The 19,459-nt window shown below is 45.5% G+C and overlaps 1 pseudogene; it reads right to left on the bottom strand.

Annotated features, from left to right (window-relative positions):
* LOC148007050 (sperm motility kinase Y pseudogene) overlaps positions 1-18,991 on the bottom strand; it is an 86,804-nt pseudogene extending 67,813 nt beyond the window's left edge.
* Between the last annotated feature and the right edge of the window lie 468 nt (positions 18,992-19,459).

The following is a 19,459-nucleotide window of genomic DNA, read 5'->3' as shown; positions in this document are numbered from 1 at the left end:
AGTAAAGGTAACTTTGAACTCTGAGGAAGAGAAGGTTTGTTGCCATTGTTTGTGGACCATGCTTCAGAGGAGATGAGACACAGAGAAACTGTGTCTTGGGTTCATGCCATGAAGCACGCTAGCTGAGCACTTCACATCTTAAGTTGTGTATGTCGTCAGGGCCATTACACAAAGGTGACCTAGTGACAGTGTCTTGCTTTATTTGTAGCAATCACATGGATTTAAATTTCCTAGTTGTTCTTGTTCTTAAAAACTCACTGATTAGTTTTAGCTGAGACTCCTGGGAGACTTTTCTCTCACATGCTGTAAGTTTTAAAGATTTGGTGATTAACATAAATAACTATTCATAGGTCAACACAGGGCCCACACTGACCTCACCTTGCTATCTGGAACTGTTACTCCTGAGCCAAGGGTCGCAAGGGTCTCTGCCTCAGAAAGAAATGTGGTAAAGTGATCTCATAATCTATTCACATTCCTTGTGTCATCCAGAATATCTGCTAGAATGAGAGGATCCTTCCCTGCTCAGGACAATGTAGATACTGCTTCCCCAGGAGGAAAGAAAGGGCCACGTCCTCCCTCCATGGGACAGCCCCTGATGTTCACTGTAATGTCACCCAACAGTCCCACCTTGAATCTGCTGTTCCACTTGAGCCTGGAGCCTCCCTTTTATTCTGGGAGATAAACAGGAATCTCCAGCTAGGAACAGTGGTCCAAACATGAGGTTAAGTGAAGGCATTGAGAATGGTGTATACACATTAAGGGTTTCTGATTGAATGATTCTAAACTTAATGTACTTCCTACTAGAGTCATCTGTAAGTGACATGTAAGATTTGTATTAAAATGTACCTTTACGTCCAAGATTTCATGGTAGGACAATGCCCTACTTGCTTTTAAAGATATCCTAAAAACTGGATAGAAAAGAGAAAATACGGAACAGAAAATGTTCCTAGGTGTACAAGACTGGTTTACATGTGCAAGTCTCTGTGCTCAACGCGAAGAGCACACAATATGCCTTAGAAAGTAGATGATAAGCACTCTCTTCTCTCTCTCTCTCTCTCTCTCTCTCTCTCTCTCTCTCTCTCTCTCTCTCTCTGTGTGTGTGTGTGTGTGTGTGTGTGTGTGTGTGTGTGTGTGTGTGGGTGTGTATGAGAAACTGAATGTGAGCTCAGGGTCTGCATGGCCCAGTTGGAACAAGGATCCCATGTTGATTGTCTCCCACCTTGACAAGTATCATGTTGTTGGGATGACCAGCATGTGACTATTGGGACAAGATAGAAGTATTTACAAAGCCAACAGTTTTGACCAATTTATGCAAATTAGGGCAGATTTGAGAGTACAGTTAAGAGTTTTAAACTTTGTTTGAAAAAACAAAAAACAGTGTTCTTGGAATAGTTTCTTTGGAGTAGAGCGCATAATGCCAAATTTTATCTGATTGTTGGTGACCACCTGTAGGTTTTTGTGTTCCTTATGTAGTATCCCTTAGGTTTGGGTCAGACAATGTAAAGCTTATCATTTCCACTGTTTTTAACATCTCAAATGATGTCCCACGTCCTAGGTGCCAATCTACAAATGCCCACTCCTAAATCTTCTCCCTCCTCCCTCCATTTTGCCACTATCATGCTGCTCCTAAACTCACCCAACTTTTCGAAACCCACCACTCCAGCCTCCTCCTACATTCGAGCATCACATCTCCACAGGACCAAGGGCCTTCCATCCCATTGGTTTCAAATAATGCCATCCTCTGATATATATTGGTTGGTGGTCTATTTTCTGGAAGCTCTGGGTCATCAGCCAGCATATATTGTTCTTCCTCTATTGCAGGACCTCCTCTGTCACAGGACATCCACTGTTTAAGCACCACCACTACCTCAGGAAGTCCACTGTCTGTGTGTCAACTCCACTGTTACAGGACCACAAGTGTCTCAGAACTTCAACTATCATAGCACTTCTACTGTTCAGGAACTCAAGAGTCTCAGCATCTCAAGTGTTACAGGACCTCCTTTGTCCAAGAACTGGACTGTCCAAGCAACACTACTATTGCGGGACCTCCACTGTCACAGGACTTCCACTGTAGGAGCACTACAACTGTCTAAGGACACCCACTGTCCTATCACCTCCACTATCCCAGGAATTCCACTGTCGTAGCACCACCCATAGCAACTACAGTGTTTCAGGACATCAACTGAAGCAAGATCTCCCATGATGCTTCAACTTCACTGCCACAGGATCTCTACAGTGACAGGAATACCCCTGTATCATCAATTCCAATTTTGCAGGACCTCCACTGTAGCAGAACCTTCAATTGTGCAGCAGCTCCCCTGTAAGTAGATTGACCGCCACGATCTCAGTGCCTAAACTTTCAAAGGACCTTCACTGTCACAGAACCGGCACTATTTCAGTGCCTCCACTGTCGCAGGACCTACCTCTTCACAGGATCTGCACTGTTGCAGCAACTGTAATTTCAATTTTTCAAAGTCATTGCTGGTTATTAGATTTCAGGCTGAATGAAATGAGATGTTACTTTTGAAAGCATAAGAATTTGTTCTATAGCTCTTGTGATAAATGCCGTGTGTGCTAGGACCAGTAACCTATGGAAGCCTTCATGAGCTCATACCACTCTCCACCTCACTTTATGGAAGCTGGTGTTTTTAGAGTGTGATAAACTTCAGGTGAATGGATGCATTCAGCTGCACCACGCTCTAGAGTGGGCTACACAGCAGTCATATTGAGTCCTTGCTGGGAAGAGAAGAAATCCAGAAGAGGGAGATGGTTGGGTTGGGGGAAGAATCATAAAATACTTAGAGGATATAAGAAGGTAAGAATTATGGGGAACTGGAAAACAGAGCCAGAGGAAGAATGAGCACAGAGCAAACTGGGAAGGACAAAGTACAAAGGCACTTGGGTTTTGCCATCTGCGTGTTCTCTGGACAATCTCCTTGGTCCTCATTTCTGGGAGAAAACTCTTCCCCCACCCCCTTGTAAGGTTTCATTCTTGAAGGAAAACAGCAACACAACTTCATCAGTGAATTTCCCCATTGGAATTGGTTCATCCTTTAATGCCTCTGGGAAATCCCTAGCTGGGGATGTCCTGCTCTCTGCTGAGAGACAGCAGGAAAGTAGGTCGTCCTCTGTTTTCTCGTTGCTACAGCTCTTCTAAGTGTGGCTGATTGTTGAGTGAAGGCACAGGATACTTCTGGAGTGTATGTATGCTTTGTTCACTGTGGGTGTTGTCGGGAGTGTCCTGAAAAGATGGGCATGCCCAATGGTACTTCTGCTTCTTCTGTGACTAGCCTTATGATCATAGGGAGACACTAGGCCATTGGAAGATGAGGAGAACAATGTGTCTAAGTTGTGTTCACTTCTATTCCTATTTAGTCCTAGAGGGAAATCAGCAAGGGTGTGAGGAATGCTGCTGTGCACTGACTGTGTGGTGTGAGGAATGCTGTTGTGCACTGACTGTGTGGTGTGAGGAATGCTGCTGTGTACTGACTGTGTGGTGTGAGGAATGCTGATGTGCATTGACGCTGCCTTTTTTCTTTTCTCCCTACTCCTGCATCCTTCTGGTGGCTCAGGTTGGACAACTAGGTGCCCATGACCAACTCGTCATTGTGGATGGATTTAGTCTGGTTGGACTTTCTCAGGAAAGGTATGACTAATTGGTTACTTTAAAGCTGATTGGTTAGTCTTAGTGTATTGAAGTGATATTTTGCTTTTTATTTTGAAATTTGAATTCAAAAAGAAGTGATGTAAAAGCTCTTTGTGTTTACTCATCTTCCCCTATAATCCTAGTTGTTAGAGCACATGAATCTCATTTGTGTTCACTCATAAGAATGTATATTCTTTAGAGTATTTCCTTAAATAATTATATAAATATGTACACATATACTTAGAGCTTGTAAAATGTTTAAATATCTTAATGTTAATGTTATAGAATAGAATATATTTACCTGTTTTATAATTAATTATCATAAGTGATGTGGACAGCATATAATCTTCTGAAAGCCTAGTTTATTTCCCACACAGCAACCGGGTTGAGGAACCAAAGCACAAGTATTCTGAACATAGACTCTACTGTGACAGTGACCGCTGTTTCTTTTCTACCTAAGGCAGCTGAACTCATGACTAGTACCAGTTACATGGTTACCCTGGAAGTTGCAAATCAAGGCATCCTCTCTCACTGCCTGTCCACCTTTCTTACCCAGACATTGTCCTCCATGGTGCAGAGAGGTAAGAGCTAGTGACTCAAGCCAGGTTAGCCAACATATAGTAATCCTGTATTGAGATATGGCTCCTCCTAAAAGTTATCAAAATCTGGGACTAGAAAGATGGTTCAGAATTTTACAACACCAGTGTTAGCTCACAATTGCCCCTAATTTCAGGGGATTTGAAACCTTCTTCTAAGTTCTTTGGACACCAGTCAAACATTCATGTGCACACATGCTGGGCAAACACTCATACACATAAATTATTTTTATAAAGAGAGGCCCTAAAAGTCCCATGTAGTAGCTCCTACCACAGCTCTTGCTCAGCTCTTCAAGGAAGAAGTTAGTTGAGACTGAGTGCATGATGCTGAGAAATACTTCTGGATCATGATTCAGATCAGATCGGATGGTACAGTTTCCTAGATATATTCACAGTCTGTTAGGTGCAGTATTGTGAACACTCTTCTGACCCTGACTCAGCTGTGGAACCTGCACACCCTAGCCCTGACCTTTGTAGCTAGAGTATCAACAACAGTATCAGTATCTGACAGCCTAGAATCCTCTTTACTAAAGCGTAGAACAGGAAACAATCCTGGCTAGACCATGTGTTGGCATGTTAAAGCAGAACACCATTTACAAACACAAAGAGGGACGTGGGTAACGAATGAGTCCCAGGTGAGCAGACAGGAAGACTAAACTATGAACAGGTGTGGATAATCACACCAGGTGACAGCACCATGTGATGCTGTCATTCTGATGGATAATAATATGTGTGTTATCAGGTGAGAGAAGAGAAGTTGAGTACTTTTTAAAAAATACTCTAAAAAAGGTTACTTTGTTATTTACAAATTACTATTCAGGTGTTGAGAAAAAAATAAGTTGTTTCCCCCATAGATACTTACTAATTAAATGAAATGTTTTTCTAGACACAATATATGTAAAAGCTTTTGAAAATGTTCATATAAAGCTACTTGTGGTGGCATGTGCATTTAATGCCAGCTCTAAGAATGCAGAAAGAGGCAGATTTCTGTTAGTTTCCGGTGCCCCTGTCTGAGCCTCAAATATATAGTGAGACCCTGGGCTATGTTCTTCTGATTGCTTGGTTGGTTTTGCATTTTTACGCTAGTCAAAGAATGTATATAAAGATCACCCTATTGTACCAAGAGCAGTTATTAAATATAAGAATTTTAGATGCATACTTTGAAGCTCTTCAAGTCTTAGAACCAGTGAGAGGGAGAGAATGAATGAATTGGCTTTGGTTTCAGTTTCAGATCATTATGGCTCAGGTAAACCCAGAGCACAGGGTGAAGTTTTTGTAAGTTTTATTTTTCTTGGATATTTTATGTATTCACATTTCAAACGTTATCCCCGTCCCATGCTCTCCCAACCCCCTGCCTCTGCTTCTATGTGGATGCTCCCGCTCCCACCCACCCATTCCCATCTCACTGCTCTGGAATAAGGATGCTTGCATGTAACCATTGCACTGAATAGGGGGACCCCAATGGAGGAGTTAGAGAAAGGACTGAAGGTGCTGAAGGGGTTTGCAACCCCACAGGAAGAACAACAATATCAACCAACCAAAACCCACCAGAACTACCAGGTAGCAAACTATCAACTAATGAGTACACATGGAGGGATCCATGGCTCCAGCCACATGTGTAGCAGACGATGGCATTGTCCATCATCGATAGGTGGAAGAGTAAAGGTTTTGAGCTCTATAATAATTCAGCTCAAAACGGCTCCCCAGAGAGTCCTCAAAAGCCTTGGACAGAGCACAGTGATCCAACGAATCTGCCTGGTAAAGACAGGCTGATGAAAAACAGAGCAGATCACCTTTTCAGCCCCAATGTGACAAGAGGAGGCACTCTCTAAGTCACCTTGTAACCCAGAAGCCAGTGAGGCACATTGTACTTCGATCATTGTTGTTTTCATAGAGGTCTCAAATTAGTCCAAAATTAGGATTTTACTTGAAAACCCCTTGACCTTATAGATCAAAATGCACTGTAAATGTGTCTTCAAAAAAGTGTCAGGTTTCCAAGGTAGTGGAGATCATTTTTACACTTAAAAGGCTGGCTAACAAAGTAGTGAGGATGGAATATCCTGAATAGGGACCCCAACCTCCAAAAGGCTTCAACCTCCAAAAGGCTCCAACCTCCAAAAGGCTTCACGTATTTACTCTCATGTCTCTAGCACAGATCTCATCTGGTCCTGGAGAAAGTCCTTATCCTGGTCTGTGGTGTCAGGAGACTTGTAGGGGTGCGTGAAGCCAACTTCTGGTTCATCTTTGTCTCTGGCTCAGTGCTAAACATCCTGCCCTCAGTGTATGATGGGTATGACATGGCTCCTGCATTTAAAGGAACATTGTTATGTTTATTTACTTGTCATTTAATGTGACACTTAGGTTTTTAACACTATTTCTAATAGATCAGCCTCCTATTCCTGGAGAGAAGTGTGCATATACCACTAGAACAGCAGCTAACATCTGTCTCCACTGGAGACCTCTGCACTGAGGTCTGAGATGAGCTGGAACACTTTCTTACTTGTGAAATATCTGACTTCTTTGATACAGTTCTCAACAAATTACATTAACTATCATTCCTGAATTTTGTTCACTGAAGTTTTATTTTTATTACGCTACTCAAGTAAACTAATACTAAATTAATGAATCTGGAAAATGAGAATTAGTATAAATGAGTAAATAAGAAAATGTGAAATGTTTTTTATTGAAAGCATAGGGTCAACATTACATTTTTAGCACAGCATTTAAAATACATGCTTTTTAGAAAACCGTTTATTTATTTCCTTTATAATCCAATATTAGCCCTTCCTGTCTTCCCAGTAACCCACCATACAAATCTTCCCTCCATCGCCCTTTCCTGAAATGGCAAAGCTCCTTTCGGGGTTTCAACCCCCTTGAATGCTTTTTAAAAGATTGTAAAACAGATCCCTGAGGAAAAAGTATGCCTTTTATGCAGTTTCAAGCATCTGATTGTTTATTTCTTTACATTTCACAAGAACAGACCCCTCAACCTAGACCTGGTTAGGAGCTAAATTGCAGGAGTGACAGTGCCACAAACAGCATGCATCAGTGTATAGAAAAATCTTTTTATTCCTTCATAGACACAGGAACAGCTGGCTACTTGGCAGGTGAGCCATAAAGCAGTGTCAGGTCTGGTTATTCACCCATTCCCCAGTTTTTGTTACCTCCTCTGTGAGGAAGAAACATGCATGAAATTTTGCTAACATCTCTGGTGAGTCCCTGAAGTAGTAGAGCTTCCTCTTTTCTTTTCTCAGCCTCTTACCTCTTCCAAGGAAGAACTTCAGGAAGAGTTTTACCTACTTGAGCTCCATTGAGTAGAGGCTGGCAAGGGTCTCTAGTGTGACAGTAATATGTGGATCCAGAGCTCCTCATTGTAATCTATGACATCCAGACAGGAGCACCTGAACCCTTCCTCCAAGTCAGTTACCCCTGCTTCCACTCTGACTAAGAGTGGTCCTGGCCATTGGGAAACCCCAGCAGAGGTGCTGCCCACCACTGTCACTGTCTCCCAGCCCATATGAACAGACCTCCCTCCACCACCTCCTCTACCACAGGTCCACTACACCAGATTTTGGCGGCATTTTAGTGGATTTGCCCCTCCCACCACCTTCTGCAAACAAGGCAGGATCCCAGTCTGTTCAGGTGGCTGCTGGCTAGCAAAAGAGAGTGAGGAGCAGCAGCGGTGGTCTGAGATATAGAAGGCCTGCCTGGACAAGGAAGCAGAGAGGAAGCACAGGGAGCAGGAGAGGAATGGGTGACAGATGCACTCTCATTCCCTGAACCTGCTTCCTTCTCATCTTTGACCACACCGACCAAACCAGGAAAACCTTCCACACTGCAGAGGCCCCAAGAAACAGTCATTCTGGTGTTGTAGTCCCCGCAGCAGCCCCCCACTATTGAGCACAGGGATCTGCAGTTCATAACTATCAGTAAAGAGGAGTTGTCCTCTGGGGAGTCTGTCTCCAGACCCATGGAAACAAGATGCCAGGGAGAAGCTGGAGAAGCAACAGCAAATGCACCTTGTGGATATGCTAAGCAAGGAGATCCATGAGCTGCAAAACAAGGGGGACGGTAGTGCAGAGGAGAGTGACTGCCTGTGGAAGAATATGCTGGAGTGGCAGTTCCAGAAGAGACTTCAGACCATATTTCTTGTGTTTCTCCCAGGTTCATTTCAGAATACTGTTCAAGAAGCTCAACATTTGACGTTTACATAGTAGAAATTTATAACAACAATGTTTTTGCCCTTCTGGCCTTAGACAGTTCTACAGTGGTGTCTATGGTTAAGTGCCAGGCAGTGAGAACCCAGGAGTGACATTCAGAGGTACAAAGGATGACCTGCAGGTAAGGTGCTCCTGGGGCCCAGTGTCCTAAATGCAGGTCCTCAACCTTACAGCTGCCCACTCCAGCTGTGCCTGGGATGGAGCCAGTGCTACCGACCTAGGAGGCATCTCAGGGAGTGTGCTTAGTATGCGCCCCATTGCTTCAGTGCATGACAAGGTTAATCTGCAAGAGCAGCAAGGATTTTAGCCAGCTTGCGTTCTGTATCTGAGAAAGAACATGTCTTTAAGAACATCAATATGCTCACCTCTAGCACATATCAGCTTTATATGTCAAAGATATCATAATAAAGCTGTTTAAAACATAAAAAATTATAGGGTAGCTCAAGTGTAGGATGTACTGACCCTGAGTATTATATCTAATTACACACACATACCCACACACACACACACACAGAGAGAGAGAGAGAGAGAGAGAGAGAGAGAGAGCGCTAAAAAAAGTTGGAAAAATAAACAAATCTTAAAAATATGTAAATAACTGTGTAATTATTAAAAGTCTGTATGAGAGTCAATGTTTTTCACCTCGCATTGAGGAAGGGGCTTAGAGAAATGAATTATCCCCCTCCAACCTCCAAAAACATACGCACACACACAATCAATGACATGTGTAATTGTACCAGGAAATACCCGTATTTTATAGAATGCCATAATGGAAAGTAAGAACCATCTTTTTCATTAAGGGTTGCCAAAATATTCTTTTTTCAAGGTGTGTGCAGCCGTGCCAGTCTTGTTCACCATGGGATGGAAGAGGTCCCTGAACTGTGAGCCTAGAGGTGACCAGGTGCTCCATTCTGAGACTGAGAGAGGCAGGATGCCCACTCAAGGGTCCATAGCAGGGAAGGATTTCAAGCTATGTACAGTGCTGGAAAAGCCTACACAGGGCATACAGTTAGCAGTGATGTGTTTGCAGGGAGTCCAAGGAACCAGCTTTGTACTGATGCAGGTGGTCAAGCATTTATCATCCACCTGCCACTCTGACAGCAATAAGAGTATTGCTTAAGTTTTATTTCATAGATTTGATCCCTGACCAAAATACCAAAAACTGCACCCTTAACGATGTAGCAAATAGAATAGTGGATACTAGGCCAAGAACCTTTGACTCTTCTAATACCATTGTGTATTTCAGAGCAAGGAAGGAGAGGTATCAATGGACAGCAGTCTGCTTTCCCCACGAGTACTCTACCACTGAGTTAGTAGCCTTAGCCCTCCTCACCTTTAGAAAAAGGGTGTGACTAAGTTGTCCATGGTGACCTTGAACTCATGCTGTAGACCAGGCCAGCCTTGAACTTCTGATCCCCCTTCCTACTGTGTGTCTTGATTGTCTGGTATTACAGGCCCATTTCTCTACAGCTGACCAGCTTGCTTGCTTCCTCCTTTCTTTTCTTCTCCTTTCTATCTCTCTCTCTCTTTCTTTCATTCTTCCTTCCTTTCTCTCTCTCTCTCTCTCTCTCTCTCTCTCTCTCTCTCTCTCTCTGCCTTTCTTGATTTTTCGTTCTTTCATACTTTCCTTCCTTTCTTTCATTCTTTAACTTTCTTTTCTTCCTTCTTTCATTCCTTTGTTCCTTTCTTTTAAGATTCAATTATTTGAGTGGTCTATCTGCATGTACATCTGTGTGTCCAAAGAGGGCATCAGAACTGATTATAGTTAGTTAGTATCCATAATATGGTGACTGGAATCAAACTCAGGACCTTTGAAAGTGCTTTTCAAGCTAGGCTCTGAACCACTGAGCCTGCTCTCCAGCCCCAGACCATTTTCTTAAACTTAGCACACTTGGTTCACATGAGAATTGTCTGTCCATGAGCAAGATAAGGTTAATCATAGCAAAGAGTGCTTATCCCTTGCCAGATCAACATGGGGTCTCCTGTGACTTATGCTGTCCTTTTCCAGGCCTGTCACCAGTGCCTTGGCGTTTGTGGGACTCATCCACAGAGGCATGCAACTCAGAGAACTGCACCCCAACTTGGTGCACAGGAACTCTTTCAGGTGTCACTTGATTGTCACAGGTTTCTGCTCGGTCAGCAAGGAAGGGAAGCCTAGCCCTGTGCCAGGTCAGTTCCCAGTACAGAAGTTCATTCATGGCAAACCCAAGTGATCATTGCAGTGAGCGTTGGCGGTCTAGAGCCCACATCAAGGAGGCCTTCCAGACTTTGGAAGTGGAGAGGGAGGGAAGAAAACAAAAGTATGGTACACTCACACTTTGGAAGGACACACATCCATCCTAAGTGAAACACAAGTTCTGTTTTCCAGTTGACAAGTATATAACATGGCTCTTAAGGCTACACCCACATTGTAAAAGCCGGTGATGTCAATCACAGCAGGTAAGATGTCAGTCACCTGAGTCATGCAGAGTTTGACCACATGAGACTCACCCCAGGACTTAAATGCAGTGAGTTCAAGGACTCACATGCTATGCTGCGTGGGCTCCTCCTTATGCCACACCTTGACCCATTGCACCCTGAGCCTCCACACCATAAGCCAGAGTGCAGATCCCTGGGCACAGTAGGACACACCTAGGCTAGTTTCCACTCCCATGGATGTTCTTGTGGCCTTGTCAGAGCACTGTGACCACATCCCACATCTGAACAGCAAGCTAATCAACAGGATGCTCTAGGAGTCCATCCGTTTGTCTTCTTCAGAGACCTCATAATAGAGGGGGCATAAATCCAGGCTTTAGGGAGCTACCACAGCCATGATTGTTCATTTGTCCCAGACACTCCACCTTTGGCCAAGTTACAGCTCTGCCAGGCCCTGCCATGTTGTCTTCAACATGTTTGTGTGTCAGTGATACTTGTATGAACTATGCTACACGTTGGCCTAGAGGCTGGGCTTTCCTCTTGCATTTCCAGCAAGACTACAGAGTTTCCGGGGGAGACTCTCATGGCTCTTCATGTTCTGGCAGCACAGTCTGCAGATGTCTCTAAGGTATTGGACATCAGACCCCACTGAGGAGTGAGAGGCTTTCAGTGGCTTATATACCCAGGGCCTGGGCATGATGGCCTTTATTGTGTGTTTGATAGCATGTATGCTCTGCTCCAAGTGTAGACAGACACTCCCCATGCCTGTAGTCTGTGCTTGGAGTGTGGGTACACACTCTCCATGCAAACAGCTGTCGACGCACACACAGATGCCATTTTCATGATTTACACCTGTTATCTTTGATGTTTCTTTTAAAAGACAATCATATAAAGTTACTGTGATTTTGTGCTGGCTTTCTTTACCCAGCCCACAGATGAATATTGGAAGGAGACTCGAATCTGTGTGGGCTCCTCCTTATGCCCATACCCTGACCCCTGATTCACACTTTTAGGCAGAGGCATGGCAGAGCGTGGCCTGTAATTGTCCTGTCCATTCCCTATGGATTGTGACCACAGTCTGCAGTTCTGCACAGCCTGGCATCCAAGGAAATTGGTATAGTTCCCTACAATGTCTCCACAGGCCCAGAGGAAGGACATAAATAGAATCTTTATGAGACCCAAGTGGCTTCTCAGGGTCAGCCAATACTCTTGGCTCCTTCTTGTCTCTGAAGACACAGGGCACAGGTCCTGACCTGCATGCACCTGTAGCTGCTGCACACACTAAGGATGACTTGTGCTGGCCTCTGATGCTTCTGGGAGTCCTGAAAACCACAATCCCTGGGCCAAGGGGACTAGTGAGGGACAAGTGAGCACAAGGCCCCTGCCTGCTCCATGGAGACCAGAAGCCCCAACAGGGTTCTCACTGCTGTGTTCCCCAAGATAATGACAAGCACCTGTTACAGCAGGTCATGCTCTGGTGGGAAAGGCAGACAGGCACATCCATGGCTGTTCTGTGGCCATGCTGGGCCTGCCTGCTCTTCATGGGCATACTCTGCCATGCCACTCAGCATATCCCAAGCTGTGTCTGGAGTGCTTTGGTCTCACAGGAATGCTGTGTTCATGGAGACACTGACAAACTAAGGACCAAGACCCTGTCAAGTACCCATCCACACATGACTCCTGCCAGGAATCAGCAGTATGGGCAACCACGTAAACATGGAGACATGGATTATTTCTTCCTTGGGAGCACTTGTGAACCACAGGGTCAGGTGACAAGCTCTAGACCAGGAAAGGATCAGGAGGAGCAGAGTGACCTCACCTGAACTTGAGGAATAGGGAACCCAGCAAGGGGAGTGACCACCCCTGGTTCACACAATTTAGGGACATATGTGGTGGGAAGAAGCTAAGTTGAGGCAGCCTGGACACATCCCAAGATAGCAGGTGATTGGGGGGGGGTGTAGGCTTGCATGAAATGATGTGTGTGTGTGTGTGTGTGTGTGTGTGTGTGTGTGTGTGTGTGTGTGTGTTCCTGTGTATGTCTGTGGATGGGCCTATCCTGACACCAGACCTGACTGATGCCAGGCACCCACAGTTGGCACAGACACCACTTTACAATAGGGTTTTTGTTCCCAAAGGTTTTCTAATGGAAGGTAATATGAGTCTTGTACTGGGCTAGTTCACCAGATTTTGTATGAAAGATGAAATCTGATCTTTAGAGATTGGAGTCTGAGCTAGCCTTGTGGACCCTCCTCTTCCCACTGTTCCCAGTCTGTTTCGTGTCACAATGTCCAGGGAATAGAACCCTCAGTTCTGCCGGCACCTCTGTGTGAGGCATTGCATCAGCTGACATCCAGAATGGTTGTCCCAACTCCACATGTTCTGGCCGAGGTCAAGATGCACACAAGAAGGCCTAGATGAGGAGGTACTGCCCCACCCAGCCAGACAGACTTTATCTACTCTAACAGATGTTAGGAGGAGGTGCAGATATGACTCACAAAAATGCATCCACTATTGGGCTCACCTCCAAGAACCTGTGAGCAGCAGTGACATTCAAGTCTCCTCTCATCCAAGTAAAGGTACATCAAATACTTCTTTGGAGCCTGGGCAGTAAAGAAATCTTGAGGGCTCCATGAGTAGATAACATACCATGAACCATATCAGAGCCCAGGACTGTACCTGCTTGATGACCCTGGACCTCCTTGGCTAAGGTGAGGAGAGGAGACCCCAAACAGCCCTATACCAGTGCCTCAGAAACACTGTCAGACAGGATGGACCAGCCTCCACAACCTGAGTTGTGCAGTAAGGGTTCTTTTCCATTCCGTACAAAGATGTCTGATTTGCAGAGTCTCAAATGGATCTGAGACATACTGCAAGGGAGGCTTTGTGTTGGGTGCAGTAGTGAAAACCAGGACATGAGAAGGGTAACTGCAGAGCTGTGATCTCGGAAATTCTGCAGTACCCAGTTTGGATTATTGGAGCCTAGGCAGGCCTTGCAGTCATAGACCTCCCTCTACTGCCCATGTCCCTTCATGACACCTTCTCCAGCATGCATCAGCTCCATATCCTGCCCAACATACCTTAGGGTCCCTGATAATTCCAGATACTTTAATGTTCTCCCAGGCTGCACTGTGGGCTCTTGTGTGCCTCACATTCATCCTAGAAGTTCTTGGGAGCCTCCATGCCATGGCATAGGATATCTTTGTGTCCACACTGAGCCGAGTGATTCCATCCAGTACAGGATTCTCTCCCTATTGTTGAATTTTGGCACTTATGTCTTTAGGAATGACTCTGCATGTGGTCAACACACACTACCCTGGAAGACCCGAGAGTTCAAGGACGGCCAACTTTCACTTAAGCAAACTTGTCCACAGACTGCGTGGGTCCCATCAGCTGAGAGTAGCCTCCACATTGCGTGATGTGCAAACTTCTGCTTTTAAGTCATGATGGACTTAGGATCTAACCTGAGGACCATACACAAGGCACAGGTAGGTGATGTGTAAATGAGGCATGTTACTGGGTCAGGTCTTCAGTGCAGTGTCTTAAGCTGACAGGCTTTTGTGAGGGCATATGCTTCTCTATTAAATGAGCTGGCTCCTCTGAAGGCCTCAACTCTGCTGTGTCTGCCGCTCATGCTCCCTCCTCCAAGAATCTAACTGTCCCTAGCTCTCTGTGACTGGCTGGTCAGTCAGCCTTCATGCCACTCCACAGCCACTCTACAACACAGAGCCCACACTGTCCTCTGCAGAAGTTTCACAGGGCTGCTGCTTTAGTCTCTCTGTTGCGCTATGGGGGTCCAAAGTCAAGTTTCTTAGGTCCCTAGGGGTCCCTGAATAGGCTTTAGAACAAGGTAGAGGTGAAGAAATCAGGAAATAAACTCCTGCAGTACTACATGACTACCACTGGAGGGCTCTACACCTTTCTGGTTCTAGTGTGCCACTCAGGAAGCCCTCTCACTCACTCTAAGGTTCTGAGCCTGATGGAGAGGACTCCTGCTAAACCCAGTGTTCCCAAGAAACTGGCTGTATCAGCAGGGCTAACTGTAGAGGATTCTCCACGACCCTGAGAACACAATGTGGAAATCTCAGGTAGGCAGGGTGTGTGGGGGAGCAACCAGGGCTGGATGGAGACCTTACCCAGAATTTGATCTCCAGCCCTGCATTCTGATTAGCATGAACTACACTCCTGTGAAGGTCTCTGGGTGGTTCCTGAAATTAGGTGGAGGAAGAGGAGGAGAAGGAGGAGGAGGAGGAGGAGGAGGAGGAGGAGGAGGAGGAGGAGGAGGAGGAGGAGGAAGAGGAGGAAGAGGAGGAGGAGGAAGAGGAGGAAGAAGAAGAGGAAGAGAAGAAGGAGGGGGAGGAGGAGGAGGAAGAGGAAAAAACAAGTAAGCAAGGACAAGACAGGCACATGGCCCGTACTCACTGCAGTGGCCCATCGTATCCTAGGTGTTTTCCTGCCCTAACTGTGAAGCAGGAACCAAACACCACTCCTCATGGGACTGTCTGAGATGAGGCCAGCTGAGGATCTGAACTGTCAGCAAGGAGGACGGGAGCTGTCTGTGCCATACATCGAAGCATAGTGTCCCACATAAGCCCATCTCACAAATGATGCCATCTCCTCCCCAGAGTGGCTCAAGTAAGGGTTAGGAGTGCCTCATGAATGCCAAGACCTCCCCTACTCCTGCAGACCCATGAATGGTGCCTTCTCAGGGCCCATCTATCCTGAGCCCAGGGAGCAGCCAGAGGGCATACTCATGCGATTTCATACTCAGGTCAATCTGCTATCCTGTACCCCATGAGTCGGGACTGAAACTCAGTGCTCAAGACCACTTTTTTTTTCTGGACAAGACTTTCACAATGTGGTCACACACAGTGTTAGTGACACGTTGCATGCCCATGACTGGCATTCAGTGTAGCCCTGAGCACCCAGGGATTCAGATCAGCATTGGCCAGATCAGACTCTTTGCTACCTGGTCCTATAGCTCACCTCCACTGTAGTTCCATGTGTCCTGACTGCTGCAGCTGCACCAGAAGCTACCAGATGTCTTCCCACAGAATCGTACTGTAATGTGGGCTCATCCACAGACATCTCACACTCTCCCTGCTGGGAGTTAGGCTGGATGCCTCCTGTGTGAGAGCTGCCTTGCCTTGTGGAGCAGAGAGAGAAGCAGTGGAGGAGATCTTGTCTGTTGCTCTTATTGTCCTCAGTGACCAGGGCTTCCCTGTGGTTTGGGTTCAGATCCAGCTCCAGTGAATCACTGATTAAATTCAGCCCATAGAAGCTGCAAACACCATGGGGCACAGGGTAGACCAGGAATGAGGGGCAACCAAGCAATCCAGGACCCTGTGTGGACCAGGGAAGCCAATAATCCAGGTCACCTCTCAGGCAGGATGCAAGGCCAGGAGCTCTGTGTGCCCAGACAGAGGTAGATGGGACCCTGACTCCCACAAAATGCTCCTTCAGAACTATTACATCATCAGCTTTGAGAAAGTCGTCCTCATTAAGGACTTTCCGCACAGCTTGCACTGCCATCTAACTCTGTCTTCCAGGGGTGATCCTCTTCAGGAATATTGACATGTCTTCTATGAATGGTTAATATTCTGATAATTTGTTTCATAAACATTGCTCAGCATAGTATCTGTCTCCAAAAGAAGTCATTCAGCAATTATCCCAGGACAGGGAAACAAAGTCCTCCTCCTGTTCCTCCTCCTCCTACCCCTCCTCCTCCTTCTCCTCCTCCTTCTTCTCCTCCTATTCCACTTTTCCTATTCCTTCTCCTCCAGATTTTTCTCCTCTTCCTCCTGCTCTGCCTCCTCCTCCTGGTCTGCCTACTCCTCCTTCTACTCCTCCTCCTCCTCCTTCTCCTCCTTCTCCTCCTCCTTCTTCTCCTCATATTCCACTTTTCCTATTCCTTCTCCTCCAGATTTTTCTCCTCCTCCTCCTGCTCTGCCTCCTCCTCCTGCTCTGCCTCCTCCTCATCCTCCTCCTCCTCCTCCTCCTCTTCCTCCTCCTCCTCTTCTTCCTCTTCCTCCTTCTGCTACTGCTAATGCTGCTGGTGCTATTGCTGTTACTCCTGTTGGTGCTGTAGCTTCTGCTGGTGTCTTTTCATTGGCCATGTGTCTGAAATCACCACCTGTTTATACACAGGATATGACAGAATTTCAAGATGGCACTGTGAAAGAAAAAAAGAATTTACTCTAAGCAAAAAAAAATATGAGGTAGAATACTTAGATTACCATTTGGAGCGTTGATTGCTTTATTATTTTATTACTTCTTCTCTTCTACTTCTCAGTTAAGATTTTTGAAAGAAATCATTTAGAAATGTTACCAATCAGTAGGCCTTAGGAACAAAAAAAATCAGTATGCAAAAAACTATGCATGCATCCAGGATTCTGACCATCAACAATAACCCACAAACTAGGTTGTTGATACTTATTCAATGACAAACCTTGTTATTAATTTTAAGGCTTAATGGAATGGGACGTCACATTTGAAAAGATAAGACTCTGTTCTGCAGCACTTGGAATTGATGACCACATGTGCTAGGACCAGTAGCCCATGGAAGAGTCCAAGATCCCATGAACCTCTAGTCCTCACCCTGTGGGAGCTATTGGCCTAAGGGGGGGATGGAGTCCATCTGAAGGGATGGGTCAACAAGACAAATCTGTAGAGTGGGGAACTCATCATTCATATTGGGTCCCTGCTGGGAAGAGGAGAAATCAAGAAGAGGCAGGAGGCTTGGCGTTGGGGAAACCTCATAAAGAACTTAGAGAAGATACAAGGTAAGAATTGTGGGGAAAATGGAAACCAGAGTCAAGAGGAAGGAGGAGTATAGAGCAAACTGGAAAGGACAAAGCACAAAGATACCTGGGCTATGCCTGCTGCTTGTTCTCTGGACTCTCCCTGTGGCTCATTTCTCGGGTGAGATGCTGTTCTGCCCCAGGCGAGGTTTCTTTCTCCTTGGCAAGCAGCAACAAAGATTAATCAGGGCATTTGCTATATTCCTGGTCCACACCTTAAAACCTCTGTGCCGGACCCTGCTGGAGATGGGCTTATCCTCTAATGGGGCTCTGTGGGAGAGTAGATTATCTTCTTTTATTTCCTTGTTGCTACTCTTCTCTCTGAAGATGCTTGTTGTTTGAATGCATGGGACACTCATGGCACATTTGTGATAGTGGTAGTGCCCTGAGAGGACCAGGCACAGTTGACCTTCTTCCTCCTTTTGGATGAGCATTCTGGCCATACTTTGATACTTGACCGTGGGAGAATGACACCTGCAAGGTGTCAAGGACTGGCAGGCTTCCACTCCTCTTTCTTTGTAATCTAAAAGCACCTGCAGGATCAAGGCTAGGAAATGGGGCTGCAATGGGACTCACTTGCTGTGCCTGGGCTGTGCAGTCATACCCCGGGAGGGCCTGCTGTTGTAGGAAGTAATAAGTTGCCATTTCCTCATTATATTTTCTTTTTATTAGGGAGTATTTTATTGCAGAGGCTTGAAATCCCATGCATTTCCTCGCACCCAAAATTTCAGGGTCTGGCCTGAGGGGAAGCAGTTCTTCACAACGACCTGTGAACCCCTTCCCGTGTTCTTTGAACCAGGCGTGTTTCATCACCTCACTGGCTGTTGGTCTATACATTGGATTTACTGTTAGTAATTGACTAAGGAGGTTCTCCAGGTCTTCTGAAACCCCACAGGGGGCAGGATACACCCCTGCAACAACTTGTTTTTGTAATTCTTGGATGATCACTGAATCAAATGGAAGCTTTCCCACTACCATATAATACAAGACCACTCCTATTGTCCACATGTCATTCTTCATCCCGTCATACAGAAGTCCAAGGAAGAGTTACGGGGAACCAAAAGATTACGCACCGCAGTGCTGGTTTAGCATATGTCCAGGTTGTGTTTCGGTGCTTAGCTGAAAGTCGATGACTTTGACCTTTTTGTTTTTATCGATCATTATATTGTCCACTTTCAGGTCTCGGTGAACAATCCCCTTTCCATGGCAGTAGCTCACTGCTGGTAATATCTGTTCAAATATTTGCCGGGCCTCATCCTCCTCTATGTGCCCTGACTCTCTGATGTACTGGTAGAGTTGTTGGCCTTCCACCAGCTGCATTATGAGGTATATTCTAGTTTTGTTTTCAATGACTTGTAAGAGAGAAACAATGTTGGGGTGGTTGATCTTTCTCATTATGTTTGCTTCTGTCATGGCTGGCCGGAACCACTGCTTGTTCTTTCGGAGAACTTTGACCGCCACTGGGGTTCCTGTGAGCTGGTGGTGGGCCAGGAGGACTTGGCATGGCTTCCTTTTCCAATAGTCTTCAGTACTTTATATTGGGAATGAAAGGTTCCCTCCTGAGAGATACTGGGATCGGGCCTAGGAGGGGATAACTCCTTCTCAATCTCTGTAGGCATTTTATCAGTACTAATGCTACCTAAAAATAACAAAAAAAAATGGAATCAAATAATGAAAAAGATGGAGCAATTCAGGAACTAAAATTACACATGTGGAACCTAAAAGAAACAAACGAAACAAAAAGAAAAAAATAAAAACAAAGAAAAGACTAGACTAGAAAAATAGAAT

The sequence above is a fragment of the Rattus norvegicus genome, chromosome 1, assembly GCF_021556685.1.
Source record: "Rattus norvegicus strain SHRSP/BbbUtx chromosome 1, alternate assembly SHRSP_T2T, whole genome shotgun sequence".
In the NCBI taxonomy this organism is placed as follows: Eukaryota; Metazoa; Chordata; class Mammalia; order Rodentia; family Muridae; genus Rattus; species Rattus norvegicus.
Note: the sequence above shows the minus strand (reverse complement) of the source record. Positions and strands in the feature narration are given on the sequence as shown.